General features: G+C 45.9%; 1 protein-coding gene across 8 annotated transcripts in view; it reads left to right on the top strand.

Moving 5' to 3' along the window:
- Positions 1–1,797: 1,797 nt before the first annotated feature.
- SOX5 (SRY-box transcription factor 5) overlaps positions 1,798–13,271 on the top strand; it is a 1,099,609-nt gene continuing 1,088,135 nt past the window's right edge. For 5 of the 8 annotated variants that reach the window (XM_043441158.1, XM_043441154.1, XM_043441161.1 and 2 more), the window contains exon 1: positions 2,240–2,672. The gene's annotated coding sequence lies outside the window, so the exon portion shown is untranslated. Of the gene's footprint in view, positions 1,895–2,143; positions 2,219–2,239; positions 2,673–13,271 lie in introns of those variants that run through there. The other 3 variants (XM_043441163.1, XM_043441162.1, XM_043441157.1) reach the window with 3 other exon arrangements.

Genomic DNA, 13,271 nt, shown 5'->3' with positions numbered 1-13,271 from the left:
ACTCTTTGGAATAAAATTACACTTAAATTCCAGGTGCACAGGGCAATTATTGGTGCATTCTTAGGAATTCTTATGTTCTTACTATGCAAGTGCTTCAAGACCTGAAGCCTGTGGGATACAGTCAATGTGAAGAAAACTAACATGCAGCAAGATGTTTTATGCACACAGAGGATTTTTTCACACAGTTGGTGAGACCACATTGATCCAGCAATTTGAATATTATTAATATCTGTGGTCTCGCTCATTAAATACTTAAGAAAACATAGTAAAATTGTTAAGGATACACATTTAGAACGCTACAGCTCCAGCTATACTCAAGTTGGCAAGTGATTAACACTGCTTAAAAATTCTAGGCAGATGATAATTTAGAGTCCCCATGAAAGCCTTGAGTTTATTTGATTGTTCTCTTAATTACTGGGCTCTATGCTATCAAATATTTGTGGAAGAGGAAGTTTTTCTTTGTGGGAGTGAATAATAACCATGCTTACACTTGGCAATTTTTGCCTTGAGTTATTAAGATTTGCATTTCTCAGTTTGGGTTCTAAGGAAAGGTGTTTAGCCATTTTTAGAAAGCAGGTACCAAATAATCAATTGTCAAGCACCCCAGAAAGTTCCCGCCCTAGACAAGTGCAAAAATCCCAGGTATTAGCAACCCACCTCCAGAGACAAATCTACAAAGGGTGGAAAGGGGGAGAGAGGATGTCTCACTTTTCTAGGCGAATATATTGTGACTGGTATGTGTTGCGTGCATTAAGGAACTCTCTCTGCTTGTTAGCTGCCGTTTAGAAACCAGCTAGAAAAAAAAGTCTGCGAGAGATCGCGCACAGGCGAGCCCCAAGCCTCCCTCCCTTGCTCCCTGAGTGCCCTGCCCTTCCAGGCGCGTGAAGAATAAACAGGCTGGTCATTGATCTCCGGGTGGTGGTGTTGCTCTCTGGGAAATGCTGGGGGTGCCGAGGGACGCGGCTCAGTCCGTGGATGCGCGACTGAAAAAAATTTTTTTGCCCGGGAGTGGAGAGAGAACATGCAAATTGGCATCCAGCTCAACAAGAGGAAAGGGGACGGCGAGAAAAAGAAACGTGTTGCTCGTATTGTGTCTTAGTCCTCTGCTCTACCATCCTCCTCCGGACCCGTGACCTCCCTCGAGACATCCCCCTGCCTTCCCTTTCTGGACACCAGATCTGGGGAGAGCGGTCCGGATTCCCCCGCTCCATCCTAGGTTTGAGATTTAATAGGATTTTTTTTTAAACCCCCCCTGGCAAACCGGCTGCTGTTTTAAGTCAATGAAAGTAAGATGGGTAGAGATAAGCGCCGGAGCAGCCCGGGAGCTGTCAGAACACACACAAATCAGCCCCCACAGCTCCTGCTCCGGGCATTACCTTCGGAGTTTCTTCCTCTGGGGATGAGACTCCGGGGAGGCTCGCTCTCGCCTTCCTGCGCCGTCTCCACGGTCGCAGACTCAGGAGTCGAAGCCCCAGCCGCCGACCCTTGTTGAGACCCCCCACTAAACATCATTTCCCGGTTCTTGGGCACTGGGATTTGATGCTTTACGCACACAAAACCAAACCACTTCAACCACCCCAGAGGCAGAGATGAGAGCGCCTCAAAACTTTTCTCCCCCTCACCCACCTCCCCACCCGTCAAGGAGTAGGTGGGTGCGGAGTGCCGTCGGCGGGGACCCGCGGGCGCAGAGCGGCTCTTCGGGGGAGCAGTGGTCGCTTTAAAAACCAAACCACTCGCCGCTCCAGCCTCCGCGCTGGGCGGCCGGCGGCTCGCCTCCCAGAAGGTTCCGCGGACAGCCGCAGACCCCCACGCGCGCCCTCCGCGCCGGCTTTCCCGCGTGCAAACGGGAGTCGGGGGGCGCCAAGGGGCCCAGGTGATGCTTCCAGGACAGCGGGTGAGGTTCCAGCGCAGGGAAGAAGTTGACAAAGGGGACTTGACTAAACACGAATGCATATTTATAGACGCGAGCTCCATCAAGATCTAGAGATAGTCTCCTTCTCCCTGCCTCCTTCCCCTCCTGCCATTTCATTTTATCGCTCCTTGAAGTGGAGGGCAGATTGTTTTCTTTAAAAAAAAAAAAAAAATTCCTGCCCGGTGTGGGTCATCGCCGCGTTATTTACAATCTAGTTACTCGGCAGCGGACGGGGAAGCCAACTCCGGGCTCTTTCCCCTTCGGATGGACAGAGAGGGCGACCGGGCGGCCCGCGGCAGGAAGGAGGTCAGGGTGGGTTTGCGGGCGCCCGGGGGGCGACCTGGAGGGAGCCCGAGCCCCCGCCCCGCCCCCGCCGCACCCCCCCGGGGCGGGCGCCGGGCCGAGCTGACCGGCGGCGGGTGCGCTGCCCTCGCCTCCCCCATTGTTCCGACTGTCTTTTTGCCTTTTGTTATTTGCACTCGCATTGTGTTGTTTGTCTCTGAAGCCGCCTCATGACCAGCCAAGGGATTTCACCTCGTCCTTGAGAGCTACACGGGGAGCGCGAGCGAGCGAGCCAGAGACTGGGGGAGAGGGACGCGCGCGCGCACACACAGACACACACACAGACACACACACACACACACAGTGGAAAAGGCGAGCCACCAAACCCATCTCCAGTCTCCTCCCGGGGGGCCCCCCAGCCCGCCACTGTGCCACTTTGCATCCCGCGCCCGAGGAGACGCAGAGGAAAGCCGGTAAGGTGCGTGAATCGCAGCGTTTTAACTTTGTTGTGGGTCCCGACGTGGTTGCGGGCAGCCCTCCAAGGCGCAGCGCTCTCCCCGTGCCCGCCGCGCCGCACTCGCTCGCGGCTCCAGCTGGAGAGCCGGCGAAGGAGGGAGGGGGCCGCCGGCGGAGTTTCCTCAAGTACGGAGGGAGGGGGACAGGGTGGGGGCGCGGGGAGGCGGGAGGAGGTTCGGGGCTGACAGCCGCCCCGTCCCCCACCCCCGCTCGGGGGACGGCCGTCCGCCGGGGACCCCGGAGTGCGGGCTTGGACCCAGTTCAGCAAACGGGCTAACTTTATATATTTCGCTCGGGGAGCCTGCGTGCCGCTGCCGGTATTGTTTTGCAAGTGGTGGCGGTGGAGATGGTGATGAGCGAGGCGGGCCGGAGGAGCGCTGGGAAAACGCTAAGGCTGGTCGGTGCCTCTCGGCCGGCGGCCCGCGGCAGCCCCTCAAAGTTGGCCAGGGCGGGGTGGGGGGCGGGTGGTTCCGATCCTTCCCAGGACGGACGCGCGACCCCCGGCCCACCCCACTACCTGAGCGCTCCCCGGGTTGTCTTTTTGTTTCGCTTTCTGCCATCCCTCTCCGCATCAGTCCTCCTCCTCCCCAGCCCCCGCTCCCGGCCCCTCCCGCCCGGAATTTCGGAAAGGAGCCTCATCCTCGTAGATTCTAGGGATTTCAGACACCGGAAGCTTTAATGTTTAATTGCAACTACTTTTTCACCCCCCACCCCGCCCCGAGTACGAAGTGGAGACCGCTCACGTGTTGTCACTTGAAGCGCGGGTTGGGGAAACCTCGCTTGCACTTTGGGCTCCAGTCCTCAAGCCAGGAAAAGAGGTTATACGAGTTAAGATCAAATTGCATTTGGAAATGTTTGCGTCTGTTAGCAGCAGTTGGTTGAGTATTGATCGGCTGGCATGGGATGCACACGAAGCACTGTTTACATATTTTAATAGTAACTTCCCTTCCACGTTACGAAGCGAATCTATTAATACATAGGTGGACCCTGGTGAATATCTAAAGACGCTGGCCTCTGTGACCAAAGGCAGAGCGGTGGCGAATGTGAATTCATGTCGTTATCTTCCTTTCCCAACTGAAAGAGGGTCAAAAAGAGAAATTCTGTGACTGTGCAAAACGATATTCTCAGTGCCAGCCAGCCCAGGCACTCTGGGTGGCAGTCAACTGTACTTTTTGAGAAAAGTTTAGGGATTAGTTCTAACCCAGTTGAGATCCTCACTATATCCAGATATCCAAAGTAGTTTCTCAAGAAAAGCATGAGCCGGTTTCCCCAAGAGACTGCCTTCAGGCCCAGCACAGTTCTTTCGTTCAGGTCAAGACCGAGGAAGAGCTGGGGGATTTTGGGTAATAAGTGTGGGAATCTGCAGAGAGGCTAGACAGAGTGATTTGTTTCCTTGCTGTTCATAAATAATGGCCCCTAGTATCTTTCACACACACACACACAAACAAAACAAAACCACGCAAACAAAACAGGCCAATCAAGAAGGTGTGTGGGAGATTTGTAGGCAATGGACATTTCAATCAGAAAAACCAGAGCAGACTTTTTGATCAGGATTACCAGGAGTAAGGCTCGATTGCTAGAAGTGATTAGGTTAAGGGCCAGATGGTTTTAAAGTATACGGAAATGTTTTTTAACTTTGTCTTTTATAGCATTTACAAGGAGGACGCTCTCTTAGAGACTTTACAGAACTGCTGAATTTTGATCTGTCTAATTTTGAAAGAATTCAGCTGTACGGTGAACTGCCATTAACTCTGATAGGAAAGGAATCTGGTTTCCAACGCTGATACATGGGAGAGAGTTTCTGGGGGTGCTTCTTCCTGATTTAAATATAGCTCTGAGGCTGAAGCTTAGATAAATCCAGCCACAATGATTTAAAATCATAAGTACTTTCACTGAAAGTTCTCTTAGGCATTGTGTAAAGTTCTCCTGCAGATTATGTCATTAACTGTTTATTCCTCAGAAGTATACAAGATAAAAATCATAGGCATCACTTAAAACTGATGCAACACAGCATCAGTTAAATCCTTAAACTGGTAGGGATGGCTTTTGTTTGCCTAAAAGGTAGATCTTTCATCACACGAGTTGTTTAAAAACATTTAATTGTGGGGATGGGAAGGGATGTGCATAATTATTTAGTTATTTGTGTTAATTATATAGCAGCATACTCGCTTGAAATTCTTTTTTTCCCTTTCTTTCCAGTGGTCTTTCTAACAACCTTGTACATGGAGAAATAACAGAGTTTTTGTTTGCTTGTGGGTTAAAAAAAATCTTTTTGTAGCCATTTTGAGTGGGCAGTATTGAATCAATCTGATACAGACTTGAAAGTGTACTCTTAATACAGGAAAAAAAGAGCTTGAACTCTTCATAGAGAAACCTTATACAGTTTTGTTGTTGAGATTGAACAGTTCTGGTTGAATGGCAGACAGGATTCAAAACTCAAACTTATTTGGTAAATAACCAGGCATTTGAGATCCAGTGGTTATTTCAAGTTAACTTAGTTCTATACATGTAAATGCACATCCTGTTTAGACTGACACATGGTTTTGTAAAAGAAAAAAAAATGAATATATGCTTATAAAGATGTTATCTGTGGAGTATACGGAGTAAACAGTAAATAACAAGAGTGAAGTTTATACTGAGATATAGCTTCTTTTTTTTTTTTTTTTTTTAATCCTTTTTGGGCATAAGGCAGAAGCTGTAGGGAGAGTTTAAAATTTCATTTTCCATTTAAAAAACTTGAATGCTTGGGGAATTTTTTTCTCTTTAAAGCAAATGAAAAATATGATATAATGATTAAAAGAACAAACTGTCTTCTTGTAAAAGCTGTATCCTTTTATTGAGTGATAGGCAATCATTGTTTTGAAGGTATGTCTAGATTATAGAGGCTTCCCTGGTGGCTCAGACGGTAAAGAATCCACCCACAATGCCGGAGACCTGTGTTCGATCCCTGGGTGGGTAAGATCCCCTGGAGGAGGGCATGGCAACCCACTCCACTATTCTTGCCTGGAGAGTTTCCATGGACAGAGGAACCTGGTGGGCTGCAGTCCATGGGGTCGCAAAGAGTCAGACATGACTAAGCAAATAAGCGCAGCTAGATTATATAAAATTATAATACTCAGGGCAGGATAAAACTTGTTTTTATTACTCTAAAATATACTGGATTTCAAATCACTTAGAGTTCTAACACTGAACACTATTTAGATTTCCAGCAGGTAGAATTGTTTGTTATGATTGATTGGCATAACCTGGATGATTCACCCAGTGTCTGATCACCTCTGGTAGCAGAGAATGCTGTAATTAGAATTTTGAGAGTAGCTTGGAAAACTTATTTGTCTAGGCTAGAAGTTGATGCGTTCCCTCACATGCTTATCACACTTCTTTAGCCTGAGAAATGGAGGTTTATTTGAAAGGTGAAGAAAGTGCTTGGCTGTTTCAAATAAGCTATATCCTGAGCTTAGATTTGTAGATAGTTAATAAAATAAAAGTCCAATTTTGTTCCAAACGTTGTTTTAAAACACCCATTTGTAAATTGTCTACATTTGGTTTTCATATGTTAATGATTTGGGATCTGAAACTTCTTTCAGAAAGGCATTTTGGTTTATCTTAAAAAACACCACACAAAACTGTCTAAACAACTCTGTAAATAAACTGTTCCAAATGCCTCAATTTGATGAATGAATTAAAGAATTATAGTTCTTAATCCAATTATGATCAGTCTTGTTATTTCCATTTCCCATTTGAGGGTGCTTAGGGAGTGGGGATGGTAAATGATTCTCAAATGTGAGTGGGATCTTTGTTGTTTATTTTCTGTGTGTGATATAATCACTCATACCTAGGATTTAGGAGAAGGATTTCAGAGGAAGAAGCATACTTGAACCACCTTCAGTTAAACCAGCAGTGCATTTGCATGTAAAGTTGCTTTTAATGGAAGAATAAAATGAAGTTTTTAAGACTGTGAAGCCAGGATCTAACCTTTTGCTTAAAAATAGTGATTTTTATATTAAAAAGGGGCAAAATGGAACCCTTAAGGCCCAGTAGCAGGGCAGATACTCAGCCACTGTAGACTTTTTCAGCTGGGCCATATCACGATGTGTCTATGGTATTTTAAAATAAACTTTGCTATATACAGTGTCCTTGTTTTAAAAATGGGGAATATGCTTTTTGGGTTGTTTTCTCCCAACCCCTATGCCTTTAGCTGCCTTCATGGGCACCCTTGAATGCTGTCCTGATCAGGGGCCTGGATTTAGGATAGGCCCAGTTTGCTTTAATGGACTCTTTTAAATTTTTGCCCCATTTGCCCAGTTTAACCTCTGGCTCATCAACTAATGAATTCAAAAGTGATAATAGCTTATTATGGTTTAATTGTCTAACTAAATGTTGTTATTATTAATACTGCAGTTTATTGGGACCATCTAATGCCTTAGAGAAAAACACGGAGTATCAAGTGAAGCTACCGGGAAGAAATACTTACAGGCATTTTTTTGTTGTTGTACCACTCCAATCATACCTTACAGGGAAGTAATTACTCTGCTTTTGAGCAGGAGTAACATTCAGTGGGGGAAGCATATTAATAAAATTAGGGGGGAAATGAATGCATTTAAAGAATCAATGCAAAAGCCAGCCTTTAAAAATTGAGTCTTAAAAAAAAATTTCCGAGAAAAAAAATGCATCTCCAGGAAGTGGCCCTGGTGGTGATGGTGTTGGTATTGAATGCTGCAGGTAGAGATCCTTTCATTCATTTTTTTTTTTTAACTGGTTAAGTTTTGGCTGTTCTGGGTCTTTGTTGCCGTGCAGGCTGTTCTCTAGTTGAGGTGAGCAGGGGCTACTCCCCAGTTGCAATGCGCAGGCTTCTTATTGCAGTGGCTTCTCTTGTTGCAGAACGCACAAGCTTCAGTAGTTGTGGCCCATGGGCTCAGTAGTTGTGGCTCCCGAACTCTAGAGCACAGACTCAGTAGTTGTGGTCCACAGGCTTAGTTGCGCATGTGGGATCTTTCCCGATCAGGGATCGAACCTGTGTTCCCTGCATCAGCAGGAGGATTCCTTACCACTGAGCCACTGGGAAAGCCCCCATTCATCAATTCTTCATTGCTGAAAGTTTATTAGAAGTTTTAAAAAATGAGCCACCTGATTATATCTTTGATGCTTTATTCAGTTACCTCATGATTATTTGCTACCCCTTGTCCAAAGGGGATAAATAGAACCGCAAAGGGATGCACTATTGGCGTTCCCTGGAAGCTCAGTGCCTTGTCTCTGCAGCACCAGTTCAAGTCTGGGAGCTAGAGAATTCAGGAGGGAACCAGGATGCAAAAGAAGCCAGCCCACTAGCCTTCAGAGCTTTTCAATTTAGGTCTATTTATAATTCTTCCAGGACTTCACTTGGAGTTCTGAACATTCAGTGCTCTGCCCCTTTTCTTAACCTCTAAAGCTGGAGATTATAATCCTCTTTTTGTAGGAATATTGCCTGGATTACACTCAATATTGTATATCAGATACCTAGCATAGGGTGTCTCATGAACTAGGTGTTCCGTAATTGTTAGCTGCACTCCTCTCTTCCTTCAATCAAAGCTAGATTTTGATCATTAATAATGTTCAAAGCTTCATTTTGTACTTACTTTGAACTTATTTGAATCCAAGAAGAAAAATATATCACTTTCTTGAGGCTGAGATCAACACTTCAAAATGGTGATTCAGTTAACATCTATGTATGATCTCTGACAATGTGGTTTTATTAAGATGCTGTATCTGGTGCAAGTGTGAATTCTATCTTTTATTCATATAAATGTTCCTCCGTGAAAGAAACAAAAGCTTTAGGACCTAACTATAGATCTCTCTTCTTGTTACAATTTTTGATTTCTTGTTGCAGATATAAACTAGGGAAGATTTATTGTGATTTCATCCATGGAGAGTCATCTGCCTCTGGGTTATATTAAGTTTAGCATGTATGGATAGAGAGAAGTTCCACTTGGAAAAAGAAATAAGTCTGCCTTTGCATTGTTTTGTCCTACAGGGTCAACAGCTCCTTCAAAGAAAATCTCATAGGTTTGTTTGTCTGAATTGGGTGCAAGGAAAAAGACACGATGTACCATTGCCTACTGGAATAAATGGTATACAGAACCTGGAAAAATTAGTTTGTTTTCTTTTCCCAATGATTCAGAGGATTTCTCTGTAAGTCAGTTGACCAAAGATAAGGAAAAGACTTTTTAAAAAAAGCACATAACTTGGTTACTGCATTAGAGTCCATCAAGAAGTAGACACCAAGATATGATTCGACATGTAAGAAGGTTTTTGCAGGGAAGGCAGAGGAGAAGCTGCGATCCAGGTTTGACACTTACGCAAGGAGAGAGGGAAGGAGAGAGGATTGAGTAGGAAGAAGCGGTGGTAGCTGGATGGTTTGGCTAGAGAGATAAGAGTCAGCCACTGGAGGAGCCCTCTGTCCCAGTGGAACGGCTGCATTCACAACAGTCACTGTGCTCAGTGCTTGGCCGGGAGCAGCCCCTGGAAACAGGGCCTTGGAGCTCAAATGACACTGAAGTCATAGAGGGACAGCTGGTGGGGGCGCTGAGTTTGTTATATCCTGACCACAGGAGACCTGAGTGGGGTAGTGGTTTGGAAGTATAGCCCTGAGTACTGGTGGTGGTGGTTTAGTTAGTCGGTGGTTTAGTCGCTAAGTCGTGTCCGACTCTTTTGCAGCCCCATGGACTGTAGCCCACCAGGCTCCTCTGTCCATGGGATTTCCCAGGCAAGAACCAGAGTGGGTTGCTGTTTCCTTCTCCAGGCAATCTTCCCGACCCAGAGATTGAACCCACATCTCCTGCATTGGCAGGCGGATTCTTTACCAGTGAACCAACAGGGAAGGCCCTGATTGGGTGCACCTGCCACTAAAGAACAGACCTGGTGATTTCTTTGAGTTCTGACACCTTACTTTCCTCCGCTGTGAAATGAGAAAAATGATTGTGTCGCCTCACAGAGTGCTAGTCAAGATTGAGATTCTATGAGATTCTATATAAATCCACAGTACCACGTGTGGCACAGAGGACATGCTCAACATATATTTCTCTCTTCTTAATGTATTCATAAAATGCAGTTGGGAGGTATAGGTGAATTGTATCAGGGGATTGTAAATATACTTTAACAACAGGTAGTTCATGTAATTAGAAGGTATGGTTTCTGCCAGCAAGCATCCTTCATGTCTGCCTTCTCAGAGTCGCCCAGTGTAGCTCTCAGGCGTCAGTCCTTATTTTTATGAGGCTGTCAACCGTGCAACAGATAGACCAGCTGCTGACCTTGACCATCTTCAGGTAATTTGCCCTAAAGCACGAGATAGACAGCACTCTCTCATTTCCTTACCCCTTTAGGCTTCCTATTCAGCTGAGAAGCAACTTGCACTGTAAGTCTGCATTTTATCTTGAGCCTCAAACACCTTGCGAGTCTTTGCTCCCCTATGTTTCTGCTCCTAAACCAACTTTCCTCCCGCCACGAAGCACTGAACTCAAGTGGCCCTCAGCGCGAGCTACTGCTGTGATGAGTCACAGAGCTGCCAGCACTTTGCTTCGTTAGATTTGATCACTGCCATGAGCAGTCCTTCGATTGTCAGCTAAGAGACCCTTCAGGGAGTTGTCCCTTAATAGAAAGTCTCTTTTCTTCCCTCCTGTTGTAACTTTAAATTAAAAGAAACTGTAGAGGAGCTGGTGGCCTTGCAGCAGTTCATTCTTCTACCCACTGGGAGAACAACATCTGAGAAAAGACGTTATTGGACTGAGAATTGAGTTGTTGCTATTTTTTGGGGGGCAAGTGTGGGGAGTGGGGTGGTTGTGAGGGAGGATCTGGCTCTCAGTAATGCCATGGGCGGTTGGGGGGGTGATTCTTCAGTGCCTGCTGGGGAACCTTTGGGGGAATGGAAGACATTGGTTCAGCATCTTGGGATAATGAGATTGCTGGTGTCTTACCCCTGAGTTTTAGGTGGTTCTGTGTATTGTACTGTGGGAAACTGGCAGTGGGACAACTTCAGAATCCAGGGAGGATGGGAGGCAGGAAGAGGGAGCTAATTATTGACACATTCCTCTGACGAGTGCCCCCTCTAGGGAATCTGTGCCCAGGATAAGGACTGCTTACTGTGAGGCTTCTGGCATAGTTTTCCCCAAATAGTGAGTGCTGGTTGCTTCCATGTCACTTGTTAAAAAGATGGACAAACTGAACGTTTGGAGAGCCCCTCTGCTGAGACCCGATCCTGCAGTCTCTGCAGTTTCGGGTCCATCCCCACCCTGGGTTAGAACCTGCCCTCATTTTGGATGTCTGCTGGAATTCCCTGGTGCCCTGCATGGCTACTGAAAGCTGAAGCTGTTTGAGGGGTGGAGCAGGGCCTGACTGCGATGTGCATGCACGTTCTCGTGCTGCCCGCTGTCACTCTGCCGTGTTGGCAGCCTGTCACTTGTATCTGGCACAGGCAGTCTCATTACTTTCCTCTTGGCCTGGGAGCTGCTCTGGAACAAGTGCATACCATTTCTTAGAATTCTGTCTTGACTTTTCCTACTTCACTTTCTCAGCTGCATCTCCACTGTACCCTGACGGCTAGCAGAAGAGTTGGGCCTTTGCACATTAAATCAGGAAATGAAGTGATAGTTTTGATGCACACTAACTAACCAATCAGATAAGTCTCCAAGTTTGTTTCTGTTTTCTGTTTTGGTTTTTTCGGCCGCTCAGCCTGTGGGGTCTTAGCTCCTGGATCAGGGATGGAACCCGAGCCCCACTGTGTTAGAAGGCAAAGTCTTAACCACTGGGCCGCCAGGGAAGTCTCCTCTAAGTTTGCAAAGAAAGTTAATATGTGCTAAGTTGCTTCAGTCGTATCCAACTCTTGGACTGCAGCCTACCAGGCTCTTCTATCCATGGGATTCTCCAGGCAAGAATACTGAAGTGGGTTGCCATGCCCTTCTCCAGGGAATCTTCCTGACCCAGAGATCAGACCCAGGTCTCCTGCATTGCAGGCAGATTCTTTACCATCAGGAGCCACTAGGAAAAGTTGATGAACTCACTGTTTGTTTCCGGGGACCTCCTCAGCTCCACAAACATGCCTCGCTTCTGTCACTGCTTATTGGGCTTTTCTCAACCTTTCTCTTCCCACAAGGTCTTTATCCTCCTGCACCATCACCACATGCATTAAGTTAATCTCACCAGAGGAAGTGAGAAGTGGAGAATTTGCTAAATACACTGTTGCCTGATTTGAAAGGGGGTAGCCAGAGGTGACAAACATTTGGAAGCTAAGCTCCTTGAGGGCACAGTGTTGTATTTCCAGCACAATCACAGTACTTGGAACACGGCAGCCACAGAATCAATGATGGCTGAGCCAACTTATCTTCCAAACTAAGCTGCATTCTGATTCAAGGCACCCAGCATGATGGGGAGCTGAGAAAACTAATAATGGTTAGGCATCGACCATGTTCCAGGCACCTGCTAGGTGCTTTACATGGATAATCTCATTTAATCCTAACAGCCCACACATTAAGTGACTATTATCTCCTTTCCACAAACAAACTGCAAGGAGTCAGGTGCCTACTCGTTCTCCACAACTAGTAAACAGGAGAATCACTGCCTGGATTTCAGTCTTTTTGACTCAGCGCCTCTTATACTCTTTCCATCATGCTGTGGCCAAGATGCTGGTGTGGGTTCCTATCCATGAAATGCAAGCACTAACCATGCCTTCCTGTCTACCACAGGGGACAGTTAGGAGCAGGTGAGAAGTGTAAAGTAATTTCTAAACATCACTTATCATTATCAAGTACCCATTGATCCATTTACTAAGCCAAAGAATATTTATTGAACGCACAGATAGATATTGCTTAAGCTATACTTAACAGGAAATATTTTGACTTGAAGCAGAGATCCTGAATACATAAAAACTGACATCAAAGGAATTTATAGAGCAGTGTGTCTCAAAGGTGATCACCCAGTCATCTTGCTGAAAACCACCTGGGATGTTTTTGAAAATGTGCTTTTCTGTCCCCCTCTCAGACATAAGAAACCTGAACCCCTGTGGTTGGGAAGCCCTCTAACCCTGAATTTTTAACAAGCATGACTGGTGATTCTTTTGCACATAAAAGTTTGAGAACCAGTGATAAAAACTTTTTATTAATTCTCTTTGGTAGTAGGTTATATATATGGCTTATAGAGGTAAAGTAAGGTGCTCAAGGAGTAGCGGAAGTACCAGAATAAAGCACAGGTGATTGTTGGATTTGTAGAAAGACTTCTTGGTGATTTGGTTTTAGGTTTTTGGTCATTTATTTAGGTTTTAAAGAACCTAAGTAAGTTTGAGTATATAGAATGTTAGCATGCTGAAGGTCAAGAGTGATGGGAACTGCCACAGAGTGGGTTGGGGTGGGGGAAGGATGGCAGTTATGTGCATTCCAGACTTAAAAAGATCTTTCTTTTCCAGGACAGATGGAGAGGTAAACTGGAGACCTGGGGTTGATTTATTTATTCGGTTCCATATCCCAAATATTTAGAACAGTGTCTGGAACATAAGCAGGTGCTTAAAGACCTTTGCTTAACAAATGAATAAAAACAGGTG

The sequence above is a fragment of the Cervus canadensis genome, chromosome 21, assembly GCF_019320065.1.
Source record: "Cervus canadensis isolate Bull #8, Minnesota chromosome 21, ASM1932006v1, whole genome shotgun sequence".
Taxonomy (NCBI): Eukaryota; Metazoa; Chordata; class Mammalia; order Artiodactyla; family Cervidae; genus Cervus; species Cervus canadensis.
The sequence above is the reverse complement of the archived record's forward strand: the minus strand, read 5'-3'. Positions and strand labels throughout refer to the sequence as shown.